The sequence below is a fragment of the Lissotriton helveticus genome, chromosome 2_2 (genome assembly GCF_964261635.1).
Source record: "Lissotriton helveticus chromosome 2_2, aLisHel1.1, whole genome shotgun sequence".
In the NCBI taxonomy this organism is placed as follows: domain Eukaryota; kingdom Metazoa; phylum Chordata; class Amphibia; order Caudata; family Salamandridae; genus Lissotriton; species Lissotriton helveticus.
Window position 1 is genome coordinate 250,629,403 of NC_136060.1, and position 15,576 is coordinate 250,644,978.

The 15,576-nt window shown below is 45.2% G+C and overlaps 1 protein-coding gene across 1 annotated transcript in view; it reads left to right on the forward strand.

Annotated features, from left to right (window-relative positions):
* SEL1L3 (SEL1L family member 3) overlaps positions 1-15,576 on the forward strand; it is a 684,155-nt gene that overhangs the window by 101,574 nt on the left and 567,005 nt on the right. The gene's annotated exons all lie outside the window — the stretch shown is intronic.

The following is a 15,576-nucleotide window of genomic DNA, read 5'->3' on the forward strand; positions in this document are numbered from 1 at the left end:
TATAACGGGGGAATTTTAATGGTCTTGTATGAGGGAAATGTCCAACTAATTATAACACCCCTGAAACCTATGGTTTTTTCAGTGAATATATAAATAAATATATATATATATATATATATATATATATATATATATATATATATATATATATATGTATGTGTATATATATATATATATATATATATATATATATATATATATATATATATATATATATATATTCATCTCAAGTGCCCTGAGCTTTACAGAGGTCACACAATGCAGCCCTTTACCATCCGGTTTAGAAGCCTCGAGGCTGCTTGCAGTTATTTGCATCCATTTCTTTTCTCGATTCCTTGCTTGATTCCCGACGCGTTTCGAGGCAGAACGCCTCTTCCTCATGGGTGCTACACAGAAAAAATGAATACCTCACCAGTGTTGTCTCTCTGATTATTTTATTGAGAACATCGCCCCCAATGGGCGTGGCACACAAGAGTTGCCCGATGGCATGCTGGTCCATGTAGGTCTTGGGGTGAGTGTTGTATTGAAAGTTCATTTGAAAGTTCATTGTCTCTGTGTTCTTTTATGAAGCTTTTTATAATCCTTAAGTAGGCTGGATTGCAAAACTGCAGGCTTCGTTTTACCATAGAGCTACATGCCTACACGGAAAGAAAGGGTTTCTTTCCAAGCCTTTCCATTCAGTTCGTAGGAAATGGTGCTCCTCTGCCACGGCCAGGACTGCCGTGCGTTAAATATTCATCTCAAATGCCCTAAACTTTACAGAGGTCACACAATGCAGCCCTTTACCATCCGGTTTAGAAGCCTCGAGGCCGAGGCTGCTAGCAGTTATTTGCATCCATTTCTTTTCTCGATTCCTTGCTCGATTCCCGATGCGTTTCGAGGCAGAACGCCTCTTCCTCATGGGTGCTACACAGAAAAAATGAATACCTCACCAGTGTTGTCTCTCTGATTATTTTATTATATATATATATATATATATCCCCCATGCTTACCCAAATTCAGGAAGCACGAGCCACAATGATCCAAGTTCGATTCAATTACGATTTATTCTCCGGGCAAAACAGACGCGTTTCGAGCACACAAGCTCTTGGTCACATTTAACTAACTCCTGTTCCTAAAATGAATTACGGGAAGTATTTCGTCATAGATGTACATACATCTCCTTGTCATTATTCATTCCAACGGGGTAGGCGGTACCAGCTTGTAGAATGAATCTAGATTCCACTCTACCTAGGGCTTGGTTTCCACCCCTGGGTTTTTTAGGGATGGTGTCTAATGCAAAGTATTTGGCAGAAGTCCAATCATGGTTGTGTGCCTGGCTGAAGTGTCTTGCTGTGTTATAACAAAATCCTTATTAGTGATAGCTCGCCAGTGCTCCAAGATTCTTTTCTTTACTGGGAAGGTGGTGGACCCCACATACCAAATGCCACAAGGGCATGTGACCACGTAGATTGTAAAATCAGTGCCGCAACTTATGTTGTTTCTTATGCGCCACTGCCTGTTAGTTCTCTGGAGTGTAATCTCTCTAACGTTGGTGCTGTGACTACAGGCTTTACATTTGCCACACTTTTGGAATCCTCCCATTTTCTCAAGTCAGGTTGTCTTACGTTGTCGCAATTGGCTTCCAACTAACATGTCCTTGATAGAGGGTCCCTTTCTATATGTAATAGATGGATAGTGCCCTAGCTTATCTTTGAGGATCAAGTCTTGTGTCAGGATGTCCCATCTCTTTCTGATTATTTGACTGCATTGTGCCGATTGAGTATTATATGTGGTTATCTGTCTTATTAATGATTCTTTTTCTGTTACTTTAGTTTTAGTTGCTTTGTACAGGGCATCATCTCTCTTGATTTCATCAGCTATTCTCTCCCCCCAACTCAAACATCTTGAGTGGGTACCCTCTAGCAATGAATCTATTTCTCATCTCTTTCTTATTGCTCTGATAGTTTGTCTCGGAACTACAGCTCCTCTTGGCTCTCAAGAATTTGCTGAAGGGGATACTCCACATAAAATGAGGGGGGTGGCAACTGTCTGAGTGCAAAATAGAGTTCTCTGCTGTCGTTTTTCTAAAAAGATTAGTTTCCAATTTATTCTATTTGATGGTGAGTCTTATATCGAGGAAGTCTACTGTGTGTTTACCATGCTGCCTGTTGAATTTGAGGTTAACTATATTTTTATTCAATACTGTCAAAAATTCGAGTAGTTCTTCTTCCCTCCCCTCCCACACAAAGAAGACATCGTATATGTACCTCAGCCATATGTTTACTTGGTTGGTCCACTGTTCAAGGGACTCACTCCAGATACCTGCTTCTCCCACCAGCCTACCAAAAGATTGATGTAGCTGGGAGCAAAGCAGGTGCACATAGAAGTCCCCTGGAATTGCTTGTACAGTACACCATTAAACATAAAAACATTTTCCAACAGACATATCTCAATCATCTGTAAAATCATTTGGGTATGTGCTAACAAATATATGCTTCTGGTCTTTAGAAAATGTTTGCACGCCCTCAGGATATCATGATGTCTAATCTTTGTATAAAGACTTTCCACGTCCAGACATACCAGCCAATGATCTTTGCCCCAATGGGTATTTTCAATTTTTTGCAGAAAGTCTTTGGTGCCTCTCACATAAGATGTTAGGTCTTTGACATATCCAGCCAGAAAGTGATCTATATACATGGAGACATGTTCAAAAAGACTGTTTTTAGAGGAAACTATGGGGCAACCAGGGGGTTTGTGTGAGTCTTTATGTACCTTAAGTAGTAAGTAAAAGGTGGGTTTATCATTCTTTAAGCATTGCTGCTCATCCCAATTCAATAAGCTGCTATCAGCCCACTCTCTGGGATGTTCAGTAAATCTTGCATGTAGTTTGACTAGGTATGAATTGTCTACTTTGACATAGCAAGTGGTGTTGTTAAGCTGTCTCATTGCCTCCTGTATATACTAGTAATTTCTATCCCATAGTACGATATTCCCGCCTTTATCGGACGGTTTGATGACGATACTCTCATCATATTGTAAGGCTAAAATTGCGTCTCTCTGTGTTTTGGTTAAGTTAGATCTAATAACTGTTTTTTTCAGTGGGCGTAGAATGTCTTGGCTAACTACCTCGTGAAAAACATCAATGTTATCTTTCGGGATTTGTGGCATGTATTTGGATTTTGCCCTGAAGTGTGTGGTTACCGTGTTGCTTGGTCAATCCCAAAGCTAGCTATTGTTGTAATGTTACCTGGGTCGTGTAGATCCCATGCTTGTGAGTCATGGGCCACCCCTTCCTCTACCAGGTCTTCAAGTGATCTGAGAATGTTAATGTCTTCAATGGAAAGGTATATCGTTGTTCTAGTATCTTGCAAAGGACTCTGTCCTTTCTTTCTCAAGGTGTGAATTTTGAACAGCTTCAAATTGCGTACAAAATGATACATATCTATGCGTGTCTGGGTGTAATCAAGGGGTGTGTCACAACAGAAGGTCAAACCTAATTTAAGCACACCCTCTTCAATTTGCGTAATTACCCTTTTGGATAAGTTCATTACCGTAAGTTCTTGTCCATCCATTATTTGGCCTTCTGAGACTGTCCCCTTTTCCCCACGCCAGTAATGCTGCTCTTTCCTCCGTCGGTTTTGTCTTCTTTCGCTTGTGTTTTTCCTCCTCTTCCTCTGCCCCTTGTTCTCCCTTGTGATGACTGTTAGTTTATTTTTTGCATGAGGTGCCGTTCCTTGGGAAAAAACACAATTTCACATGGATTTGAAATGTTGCTATCAATGGAACCCACATTGGAACTAAGACTTGTACCGGATTCCCATCTTCCTCTATCCGCTTCGAATCTTGTCATCAACTGCGGCCAGTACTTTGTTTACCTCGTTCTGGTCTTGATCTTTCGCCATGTCGTCGAGCAGGCTTTGTATTTGGTCCATCAACTCTTTATGTTCCTCCAAAGCGTTCTTAATCAGGATATACAGCTTTGTTTTTGAGCATGCGTTAGTATTATCCATCCGTACTTTTAATATTTCCTGTTTGGAGATATTCAAGGTGGGCACAATGAAGATTCTGTGACCCCTTGGTATTCAGTCTACATGAAGGTAGTTCTGGAGCGCGGTCGCCTCCCACCACCTGCTCAGTTCTTTTCTCCGTAATCTCTCCAAGGTGTTACCCTTTTGTTTGATGGATGCTGTAGGTTGCGGCTGGCTAGTGTTTGTTCCCTCTTTTTGGTGATCAGTTGGCGTTTTAAAAAAAATCGTGCTTGCTGAGTCTTCCCGAACTCCATGGCCCACAATGCAATACAAACTTCCGATCTCGTTTGCTTGGATCGCGTCTTCCGGACAGCTGTCCTGATGCACCCTGGTAGCTTATTCATCGTCTTACGGCTCACCCATTCACACTCCTGAACTGTCCGTGCTTACGGTAGTCTGCAGATCCATCTCCACGGTGCTGCGCTAAAGTGGTGCGTTATTCGCGCTGCCGCCTGGCATTCTCTGGTTGATTTTCCCAATCAAAAAAAAGTTTTTGCGGTGCTGAAGTCCTCATGCAGGTCGGGGCTAGTCTTGAGCAGGTGCCCCCGCTCTCTTAAATCCACCACCACGCTTACCCAAATTCAGAAAGCACGAGCCACACTGATCCAAGTTTGATTCAATTATGGTTTATTCTCTGGGCAAAACAGATGCGTTTCAAGCTCACAAGCTCTTGGTCTCACACACACACACACACATATATATATATATATATATATATATATATATATATATATATATATCCAACAACCTCTCCCCTCGGGAAGAAAACGAGCCGCACACACAACGGTAGGATTTCTGATGGGTTTATTTCAGCGCTTGTAGTCCTAATGCATTTCGGTCTCCTGACCTTTTTTAAAGGAAGCCCCAGCATCTTGCTAATCACACCGTTACAAGTTGAATGCCGGCAGTTATACTTTTTCACCCCCCAGTGGGCGGCCCTCATTGAGCCATCTTGCATAGGCATTCTGGTCCCTGTGGTCCATGATTAGTACGTTTGTAGCCCTCCAGTGGGTGATGCTGTTCGATATTTCCGCTGTTTTGCCGCTTTCCGTTGTTTCCTCGCCAAAGCCATTTTCAGGCTGCATGAAAACCTTGCCACATAGAGAGAGAGAGAGAGAGAGAGAGAGAGAGAAAGAGAGAGAGAGAGCGAGAGAGAGAGAGAGAGAGAGAGAGAGAGAGAGAGAGAGAGAGAGAGAGAGAGAGATTGAGCAGGATGGTTCAATTCACAAATGTGTGGTTTTCCAACCAAAGCCAGGGTCATCAGTTGGTGGTCCATTTTGGGATTTAAATCGACGTTTCTGTCCAAAACAACTTGGTAAATTGAAAAAACGGGTACAGGTATCCAAATAGCCCCAAAAGAGGTACTCACAAGGGAACGAAATGTGCAGCAAGGCCCTTGTTACATAAGGATTTGCACACAGGTTTTGCATCAGGAACCTATTGTATGCTTAGTATTTTACTTGGATAGGACGAGTGCAGCAAAATCCAGAGGAAGTGTAACCATTACTCATGAAAGCCCAATGTGGGCCAAGACCTTGATTTAATAAGTTGAAAGAAAAACAATATGAACTGAAAATGATTAAAGGAGGTTAGAGAAGGTAGTACAGCAGAACCATTAAATGCAAACGTTTTTTGATGATTCATCTCCTTGCATTCTGACAAGGATCAAGAACATTCAAAATAACAAGCAGGTGGGTCAGTGAATGGCTTTACTGTGCAATTAAACTACACTGTGATGTATGCAAACATACACAGTCTGTTTCTTTTGACACCAAAAGGACGTGGAATTAAAACATGACACTTGCATTCTACCTATTCCTAATGCACTGGCAGATCTTTACTTGTTTGTTGTTCAGACTGTGCCCATGGGTTTGTTGGTGTCATGTACCAGTTTCAAGATGAAAAATGGGCAGCTATGCGGAGTTCAGGAATGGCAAATGTGTTTTGTTATCTAGCTGACCTTTTGTTTGTGAAGGGGGCAGAGAAGCAGGGCCAGTGCACACAGCTATTGGCAGGCCTTCAGAAGTTGGCAGTGGAACTCAGGTTGTCTGGTGCCTCAAAAAAAGTCTAAAGGTCTGGTCGCCAAATTGATGTTTTGAGGGTTTGCATTCCATGACAATGGAATTCATTTCTAGCAAAGGTTTTGAAAAATATGCTGCATTTGTTAGAGCATTTTATATTTGCATGCGAGACAGTGGCACCATGCAGGACATTCTGTAGGAAGATGGCATTGACCTTCGTAGTCTTGAGTAGGCTGCATCACAGGATGAGAATTTCTGGCAGTATGAGAGGAAATGAGGAGGTTGTTACTGCTAGGCACTGTGGTTACTGAAAACATGGGTATTAGTTCAGCAGGCTTAGATTCAGTCGGTCTAACCAGGGTTTAATAGTTGTAGGTTGTAGGGTGTACACCATTGGCTTGAAGGTTGGAAGAAGGGATGTATCTTAACTATTTACCCTCTTGGTGACAGTGTGGGTTTGGGCAAGGTAGTTTCAAACTCGTGATCTAAAATATTCGAGACGTGTCTGAAGGTGTCTTATCTTCAGGCAGTGGAGAGCCCTAGAATGAAAGGCTCTTGGAAAACATGCCTGAATTGAGGATGATAGCACACCTATCAGCCTCGCCAACAAGCAGATAGAAATATGATGTTGTGACTACTTGTGACTACTTCACCCTCAACCCCTTCTATATCACCTTTAACTTTGCTTCTGGCAAAGGACAAATCTCTTTCCACATTGATAAGGAAAACCAATAACTGATTCAAGTCTATGGCCCCTTGAACTTGCTTCACAAACCTTCCTCCCACCTGTCCCAAGAATATTTACATTCACCCCGATTATTAAATCTTTGAAGCAGAAAGCATGCATCATAGAATGTTAACTAAACGTATCCTCTAACAAATAAATGTTTTTGTCCCTATATGCCTGTAGCCACATACGTTGTTTTTACTTTCCAAATAGTGTGTTGCGCCATGCTTGCTATGTTCCATTATTTGTGTTAACTAAGTTGGGACACCACATTGACTGTATGCCGAAGTAATGTCTTAAAAGATGAGGGCCAGACAACCTATGGAATTGTTAGCACAGAAGAAATAGAAAGGCTTCACCTAGCAGCTGAAAGAGCCAGTCATTCTGAATCTAGAGCAGATGCCAATCACTTTGAGCTCTGCAGACCCCTCGGTCTTTATATATAGTTGGGTGATTTAAAAACTTGTTGAAGTTACAAAGGTCTTCTAATTGAAATGGCTTGGTACACCAGGGTTGATACCTTAAAGTTTACTTAAGTGGTCAACAATATAAATGTACTGTGGGAGCTAAACCTCAATAATTGTACTGCAGACCAATAATTTATGCACCCTGAAATTTTACCTCGGGCAGCCCATCTCGGTTGCTCTTGTTTATCTAGGGGCAAGAGACATCACCCTTCCCAACATTAAACCTACTGATTAGCAGAGTAAAATTCACAGGAACTGGGACCACTCAATAACTGAGTTCTAGATCAAAAATGAGTTTAAAATATTTATTACAGAATTGTTACTATAACGGTACAGACAAATGAATAGATTCCTATGAAGTCTCTGATGCAGAACACAAAATCATAAATTAGAGCAAAAATCTCTACTGTAAGCAGTTACATTTCTCTAGATTCTAACTGTCAAACTCGTAAAGAGTACTGACAGCATTCTAAGTAGGAAGGAGAAAGCCTCAAATAAATCAGACAGTGTCTCCGGGGGAAAATGAGAAGTCTGCCACCAACCTTCTAAACTTGGGTGTTTTATCCACAATTGTATGCATTAACTAATAGCAAAACTGCATAGTCAGGATGACATTCATCCCAGCTGGGTCACACCGGCAGATCAAAAGAAGCTTCATTAATAATTAAAACTCTTAGCATTAACTCATTTCTTAAGGTAAACTGAAATATTCTGTTTGCGTCCACAGCAGCTGCACTCCAGAGAAGTAGATACAGTATGAAATATTTTTCAAACAAAAGCTCATAGAATTACGTTAGTTTACAGACCTACATCTGAACCTCTAGTGGAAATCCTTCAAAATGATACATGGAGCACGAAGTGCAAAGTTTCATTCCAAATACACCCTTTCTAAGGATAATCAGCAATTATGTCATAGCACTCTGTGGTTTGCGGAAACTGTGAGGAGAGAAGACTCACAGCAGGTCTCTGACTGGGAGGGAGAATGAGTAACAGCAAGGTGAGCAGAACACCAGAAACCTCATCCTTTCTAATAAAATGGAGCCATGCACGAAAACGTTGCATAACTACACTTTATTATTATTATTATTAGTATTTTTTTTTTTGAGAACCTTTATTGTCACGTCAGGTAAATACAAGTACGGGCCTACAACCACTCCGGCCGGCCGCTAATCAAGACATACATATAGCAAAGCAATGTAGAAAAGACAGCAGCCCGAAAGTCAGGGCAGAATAAGTGTCCAGGTTATAACTCGCAATCAAACGTACTGTGCATGATCCAGGATTTGAGAAGGTCCATATTTCAATAAAGAAAACTAAGAATCAATGCCATACGGTCACACATGGTCCTACGATAGCAGTACAAAGCAGGAAATCCGCAAAAATGCAAATACGTCGGAAGCAGCGGGGGTAAGGCACACGAGTCAGGATAAATGCAAAAACAAATACGTTGTGTAGCAAGCTGCACCCCACCCCTCAAGATGAGCATACTGTAGGAGACATGCAAAACGACGACACCACAAAAAGGAAGGAAGATAAAGGGCCATAGAAACAAAAAAAGGACAAATTAACAAACCCCTTCCCCCTACCCCCCACCCTGCACCCCTGCAGAAGGCTACGGCCTATCCCCCCCCCAACAGCGTGCCTGTCGCCCTAAATAAGAGACCCGAAATATAGAAGAAAAGAAAAAGAAGAAGAAGAGGAAAAATACGGGGAAGGGCCCTCAATTTGGCCGCCCGGCCCCCCCCCCCACCACCGCGCACAGTAAACATTCTAAAAGCAAGATCAGAATAGCCATGGAAAGCATCACCACCAATAGCACAATCAATAACATCCCCGCTGAGTGTCCCCCTAAACACAGTCAGCCAGCACTAAATCCCACTATGTCCTAGACGGTCTCACCCCTGGCCTTTCTTATCAGTAGTACCAACACACGCCCACTGATCAATCGGCACACAGAGCAACATGGAGGGTCCAAGTGATCCAGGCAGACCGGGCAGTGTCGTCAATCTATGGGACTTCAGCCACCAAAACCCAGCCGAGCAGAAATGGCGGAAATCCGTCTGTGTCAGTATCGACCCCGAAAACACCCTCCAGTCCGGGCATAGTCTCACCAACCAGGGAAAGAGAGTCACACCATCCGGGAAGCGCCGGTGCGCCGCCGGTGCGGGCCAAGCCATAGATCGACATCGTGTCCCCAGCCGCCGAGTAGACAAGTGCCCAGACGAGTCACTCACATGTACGACAGGTCCGGCCAAAGCTATATCATGGACCGGGTCTTCCAGAGTCTCCACGAACATAGGCGTAGCTGGAGCACTCATCACTGACGCAGAGGCGGACACACCGGCGCCCCCCCGAGATCGAACTATGCCCGCGTGGAACGGTGGGACAACAATGGCGGCCATCCTTCCTCCCAGATCCCGGGCGTCCCGGAGCAGGGACGTATGCAGGGTTGTTAACGCAGCCAGGATATCTCTGAACGTGGGCTCCATCTCGTGTTTCCAGACACCAGGACTCTCTCGCACAGCAGCTTCGCAGCCCGGATGCGGTCTGCATAAGAGGGTGCCGTCCGCCATCTTAGCTGATCCGGCCTCGTCCTTCTCCATCTGACCTCGGGACTGGGCCCCGGACCAGGGCGCGACAGGAGTCACTACGGGGAGCCGGAAAGTCAAGGCAGGCTTCTCAGCGAAGGGCCACCGAAAGGCTAAACAAAATCTCCGCCGCTCCCTGGGAGTCGCCCACCAAGTCCGGGAGAGGTCATGAGTCGTGCCCGGACACAACACCGGAAAGGGGGCCAAATATCGTGCACTCCCCTCGACCCTGCTTCACCGCACGTCCCACAAGGCACTCCACCAGATGGACTGGGTCGGCACTGTCGCCATCGGCCCTTCAGATGTCCGGTGTCCTCCGGCCGACCCCTCACCCTCACCAGAGGCTGCTGTTGTCGCAGTCTCGGCCGGCCACTCTCCACACTCGACACCCCGGTCTCAGCTCCGTGAAGGCCGCAAAACATTCGGGGACATTTCAACGGGTCCGCCGCACAGAAAAGCCTCAGGAGCAAACGGTCAGTGAAAGTTGTCCTTTGCCTACTTGAATATGCCGTTACGGCTCAGGATAGTGGCCAGGATGTATGCGCGGGGTGAGAAGGCTCACGGAGCCGAGCGACTATGCAGCCATCTCGGTCGCCAGCTTGGCTCCTCCCTACACTTTATTATTAATCAGACTTCTAATCAATATTATCCAGTTGTTTCAAGTTCATCTTCATTAGTTCATCGGTTATGATCATACACATGTTTAAAATCAGTAATTTGCACAAGTAATTTGTCACAAAAAATGTGCACATAAGAAAAAACTTTAACAACATTATAATCTGGAAGACATGATTTCTCAGCTTCAAACCTTTTGTGCTTGCTAAGGGATACTTGGTTACTCCTAGACTCATGGCCTGGACAGACTAAATAAAAGGTGTTGCTGAAGGCAAGGTTTGGAAGAATGATGACAGAAGTAGAGAAGATCAGGCATTCAACTTTAAAAAAAGATGCATATTTCCGGCAAAGAAATGGAAATTGCAGACTTTAACTATGTCAATGATTTGTATCCAATTTCATCACCAACTAGGTGTCATCAGTGCATAATTGGAAGTCAACATTATACTTCTTAGATAAACCAGCAAAAGGTTGCCTTGGGAGAATATTGGTCCATTTGTGGGTGAATCCCCCCTCAGGGGAAGACCGTGGAGGACTACATCACAGCTACCCTCCTCCCCCCATAGGGAGGCAGGATAGGCTGGTCAGAGGGAAGAGTCTGGGAGTGCTCTGGGGGCTTGTTGCCTCAAATGGAGGTCGGGGGAGTCTACGGAGAGGGACCACCCCTTGCGGTCTGTTGAGGAGGACCCTTCTAGGATTAAAATTCAGCGACACAGGACTATGGGTTTGGTGCCCCTGGAGTCAGCGATGGAGCTGGGAGATGGTACTGGCTGAACGCTCACTCTCTTGATGAGTCTTATAATGTTCTGAGATACCTTTAGCCTTTTTTGTTCTCTTGCCTCTCTGCTTCTGTGTCTCCTGTTTTTCAGAAGTTGTGTATCTTGCCTGAGTTTATCATGTGATCTTTGGATTTCCACAGTTGCTCCAGAATGAGTCACTATAGTTGACTGGATGTGTGTTTTAGGGTCGATATGGCACTGAATGATTTGCTGGGTGCAGATGGCTGCCTCCATGATAATGGTAGATTGCAGCTTTGGGTTTCAGGTTTAGGCTGTGGGTCTTGACAGGGAGGATACAAATGGATATGCATTATGTGTTATCAATGTTTTACTACTGTTTTTCCGAAGGGGGGCATCACAATAGGGTGATTGTTTGGCAATCCCACAGTTAGTAGGAGGTTAAGGTTTTACTACAGTGCATTACAGCTATCTTCTGGTTGCTCTTATTTGTCCAGGCTGCTACATGATGATGATGGATTGGGATGGGAAGTAGGTTGGGTCCCCGGTGGTTGAACACATTTACCTCCTTGACTGGCTGTACTAATATTGTGATGTGGAATGTGCGAGGCCTAAAGGGCTACACCAAGAGGTATAGGGTCCACTCTTTCATGAGGTGCCATAAGATGTAGATTGTCTCCAGGAGACCCAAGTCATGGAGGAAGAAAGATCATAGGCTGGGTAAGAAGGGGAAGGGCAATAGTTTTCGGCCCCTTACTCCACTTATGCACTATTGTGGCTATCTGGCTTAAGCATGATTGTGACTATCTGGATCGGAACCTTACCTTCTTCTATAGTGTACACCTGATTGTAGGACTATCACACTCCTCAACACTTATGCACCCAAAGTGATGGTAAGCATTTCTTCAACCGCATTCAGGATTTGCTGGTAAACAGTGTTGGACACCCAGTGATATGGGCGGGAGAATATAACTGTTTCTTGATGGAGCCGAGGACCAGTAACACCCAAAAAATGGAACTTAGCCTCTGATGACCAAGTCACTCGCCATGGTCTTGCACAACCTAGGGTTCTCGGACAGCTGGGGAATATTACACACTGGGAGACATGAGTATACCTGCCATTCATCTGCACAAAACACTTATAGTTGATTGGACCGACTCCTGGTGGCTGGGATGGACCCCTGGAGATTGCACGGGGTGTTTCATCATGGGAGATATCTATCAGATCATTGCAGGTCCTCTTGCACTGCGGAGCGTAGATGGAGCATGCCTACCGACCTTCTGAGAGACTCATTGTGCAGGGAGGTGCTAGCAACTACACACAAGAACTTCCTGTCGGTTAATCGGGGGACGGTTTCCTCCAGGGCACTAGACTCTGTGGCTCTCAAGGCAGTTATGAGGGGGGCCTGCATTGGCTCTACTTATGGGGTCCGGAAGCAATTGAAGGCTGACCTAGTGGGCCAGGAGCTCTGCTTGAAGGAGGTCCAGGGGTTGGATTTGACTTCACCAGAGGCACGTGTGAAGGAGCTTTGGCTCCGTAGGGAGTTGCAGTGTCTGTGGGCCATCCTGGGTAAGTGTATGTTGTGCACAAAGTGTCAGTGCCTCAACAGGGAGGGAGACAAATCTGGCAGGCTATTACCTTGAATACTAAGAAAGGAACAGGCGAGCCCTCGTGCTTCATGTCTGATTCTCTGTTGGTACTTTGTTGACAAATTCCCAGGCCATCTCAAGCAGGTATACCAAGCTTATGGGCTGGGTCCAGAGGGGAGAATGAAGGATTTCCTGCGCATGGTGGGATTGTCGAACCCTCGAAAAGATCTGGGAAGGGAGATTATGGTGGAGGAGTTGGGCAAAGCCATTAAGGCCCTCGACAGATCTAAGGCACCCGGAGGGGATGGATTCCCTGTGGAATTCTTTCAGGCCTATTCCACAGTACCTAAAGGCAAACTACTGGAGGTATTTTAGGAGGCACAGAGGAATTGGATTCTTCTGGCCACGAAGAGGGAGAGCTTTGTCTGTGTTATGCCAAAACCTGTTAGAGACGATGCAGATCCTTCATTATAAAGGTCCCTTGCCATGCTTAATTTGGATGTCAAGATTCTGTGTAAGTTGCTTGTGACCAGATTGGGGGTGGTAATCTATATGATAGAGGATTAGTGCATGAGGATCAATGAGGTTTTATACCGGCATGTAGCACAGCATTTAATCTTGTTAGGCTCACTCATGTGCTCCATGAGACACTCAATTATAATCAGGAGCTGGCCCTGGCCTTTGATACTGTTGAGAGGGCTTGCTTGCAAGCGGTACAGGCTGGTGTGGGATTTGGGACCGTGTTCTGCAGCTGGGTGCGAATTCTTTTCACTGTCTGTATGGTCCATGTTCCGGTTGGGTGTGATCTAGGAAAGGAAGCAGAGCTGGGGTAGGTCTCGCCGTGGATGCTGGTCCGTGTCCATGAAGCTAATTAGCATTCACTCTGCCCTTCACTTGCGAGGGCTGAACTATAACCCTTTTTGGAATGTTTTTTTCTGAACTAGAAGTACATGTTTTACCAATACCTTGGTTGAGTAATTGATAATCTCACTTTTGAGAATACACTCCCAGAGATTCCTGTCACTGTGTAGATTAGGGTAATTTTTAGGCCCTGAAGAATTGCCTCATGATCACTTTTGACAAGAATAGGCGAGAAACGTGTTAACCAATCAAACTAAGCCTATTAAAGCTATCTAGGCCCATTATATCCTATGGTAGAGATCACCATTTCAACTATGCAAGTGAACTCATTCATTAACATGTCTTGATTCTGAGCTTCACATAACTTATTTTAATACACTTTTTTGTTCTCACCAATCTACACTAATAGCCCACACACCCTCACTTCATCAAATGGCTGTTCTATAAAAAGATCTCCAGCAAAGACCCCTCTTTCGGGTGACCATCAGGCATTGCAGCGCCGTCCTGCTGAGGTGCTAGTCCAGTGATGAAGCATGACACCCATCTGGGTGTGTTAGGGCTTTTGTTCCTATTGGAGCCTATTCTCATCTTAAAATACCTTCCTAGGCATTCCATCTTCTATACTTCCACAAGGAACTGCATATCTTGTTTAGACTCTGTGATATATATCGGGCCACCTATATCGGGCCATAGGTGGTGGGGCGGGGGACTGGACAGTACTCCCTCCTGTCACCCCTGCTCTTCGCACGCGCAATTGAACCACTGGCTCTGCTGTTGTGTCTGGAGTTAGAGCAATGAGGGATTCCAGTAGGGGGCTCCATGCATGTCACCTCCTTGTATGCTGATGATGCATTGATTTATGTCCACGCCCCAGGTTGTCGGTGCTGATCTTAATGGGCTTACTCACTACTTTTGGGCAGGTATCTGGGCTCTGGGTGAATGTCTATACGTCGCTGCTTTTCCCACTGGGAAGACTGATCAGGGTGCTTGAGGTCCTATTGCCAGAGTTAGGCCGCCTATGGGAAATTGAAGGGTTCCGATATCTGGGTATCAAAGTGGCTCATACTGAGGTGGTTTTTCTGCACCTGAATGTAGATACTATCCTGGAACGACTGAAGGCCGCTATAGCTTTCTGTTCCAGACTCCGCCTGTCTGTGATGGGCAGGGCGGCAGTGGCGAAATGGTCTTCTTGCCTCTGTGTTTTACTTGGTACAAAACGCGTTGTTCCCGCTTCGGCCAGGATCCCAGAATACTTTCGACACTTAGATAGCTTACTTATCTCGCTCATCTGGGTGGGGAGATGCAGCAGGGTGGCACTGTCAGTCCTTAAACTCGATCTGGAGTATAGAGGACTGGCCCTCCAGGACTTACAAACTTAATATTACGCCACCACACTGCAATATGTGGTGAAATTGTTGACCGACTCTGACAAATGGGATTAGAGTTAGTATGTAGAAATGTTAGGGGGGATATGCTGGTATGGTTATTGATGAGAGGGGGCCACTCTGACTACCCAGTTCCATACTTGGTGAAACAGACAGCGAGCGTGTGAAAAGCTGTGGTCACAAGGGTTCTGCCCAGAGCTCCCTTTGATAGAGAGTTCAGTCTGTGTGCCTGGACCCGTTTCGTACAATCGACAGGGATATGTCTGTGGAGCAATGGGGGTTAAGGATGTGCAGTGGCAAGTGACCTATACCCGGGGGAGGAGTTTCTTTCACATTATGAGGCGTAGGAGGTGTTTGGGGTGGGGCCTAGTCACTTCACCTACTATACTGAATTGGAAAATACAGCCAAAGAGATGTGGGCTGTGTTCCCGGCAGCGATACAACTCTCCCAGGTGCACAGTGGGTTGCTCCAGTGGTGGGACGGGCGGCATCTCATTACCCTGATTTATGGCGCGCTACAGGTGGATAGGGAGAGCTCGGAGTGTGTAGGGGAGCCTATTGCAGATGCAGACTGG